The following is a 1,382-nucleotide window of genomic DNA, read 5'->3' as shown; positions in this document are numbered from 1 at the left end:
TCCTAAACCTTTAATTTTCTCTATTAGAAGCTCAGATCAAACAACTAATTTAACCTTATTATTGAGGGAGTAAATAATAATTTTAAAATACAGTAACAGTAAAACATTTTTGTGAAAAAGCATATAAGTGCAAGAATTTTTGGAGTGAAGAGAAGATAATAGTGTTCGAACTTTCACTAATTCTATGAATGCAAAAATAGAGTGCATGGAAAAAAAAAATACAAAAGCCAGAAGCTTAACTTGAGATTTTATCATTAATTTAAGTTGTTTGTAAAATTGAAAATCTTGGTTTCATTTTAGATAAATCTACTTACCGTAGTGGAACATGAAAATTATGCAAATTACTCTCTCCTATTACACAAAAACATTTGTCATTTGTTCCCTCCTAATAAGTTTACTATTACTAAATGTATATGGTAATAGTATTGAGGTAAATATTAATAGTGCTAATCAACCCAAGTAATTCAAATGGAAAAAATTAAGGGTATGCTTGGTACTTGAAAGTATAACAAATAAGACATTTTCATCTTTAATATTGGAATACACCTTACCACAAAAGCAATAATTTTATGATTGCTTTTCAATGTTTAATAGCTTGATGAAACAGAAGCCATAACATTATTAAGTGTTTCAATATAGAATACACCATTTTTTTTTAATTATTTCGTCTCTGGGCATAATTTTAATGTTGAATAGCTTTTGCGAAACATATAATTATTTTTTATTAAAAATCATTGTGTAGGTCGTGAAAGACTCTTCGGATTAATCAAGCTGGAAGTTCTTGATTTTGCATCTAATGATGGGATTATCGATGATGATATTCTATCAGTGCTAAGTGAGTTTTCTTTTCGAAAGTGTGATATATTGTTTTTAGGTCAGAAGACCTTTAAATATCTTTACTTGTGTTTTTCGACAGATCTGAATCATTTTATCAATTTAAAGGAGCTCGACCTAAGTTTTAATGAATTTAGAAGCTTGGGTACTACTTATGGTATATCATCTCATGTCGTTATTTATCCACATTCATTATTAGTTTCCTTCTCTTTCATTACTTCACTTGTACCTTATTATGTATGATCAAAAGCATTCTTGGTATTTTGCTCCCAGGCCCTCCCTTTCACTAAATAGTAGTTTGTTGTTTATTAGATGTTATAGTGTAACTTATTGTGGATTTGGTTATACAAACAGGTCTAAAATATTTGACGGTCCTTCATTTACAATCAAATCACTTTAATAATAGCATTTTCTCCTCACTTCACGGGCTATCATCACTCAAGTCTCTAGATCTCTCTTACAATAAACTAAAAGGAACCATCCAAATGAAAGGTTAGTTCCACAGTTTAGGACTCCTTATTTTTCTTATTTGTGTCTAGCAAAACTGA

General features: G+C 29.3%; 1 long non-coding RNA gene across 1 annotated transcript; it reads left to right on the top strand.

The window, feature by feature from the left end:
- The first annotated feature begins 720 nt into the window (after positions 1–720).
- LOC111383625 lies at positions 721–1,376 on the top strand. The gene is made up of 3 exons (XR_002700772.1): positions 721–835; positions 917–991; positions 1,189–1,376. It is a non-coding gene; the product is annotated as an uncharacterized LOC111383625 (long non-coding RNA).
- The last annotated feature ends 6 nt before the right edge of the window (positions 1,377–1,382 follow it).

This window comes from Olea europaea, unplaced genomic scaffold (assembly GCF_002742605.1).
Source record: "Olea europaea var. sylvestris unplaced genomic scaffold, O_europaea_v1 scaffold27276, whole genome shotgun sequence".
NCBI classification, from domain to species: Eukaryota; Viridiplantae; Streptophyta; class Magnoliopsida; order Lamiales; family Oleaceae; genus Olea; species Olea europaea.
The sequence above is the reverse complement of the archived record's forward strand: the minus strand, read 5'-3'. Positions and strand labels throughout refer to the sequence as shown.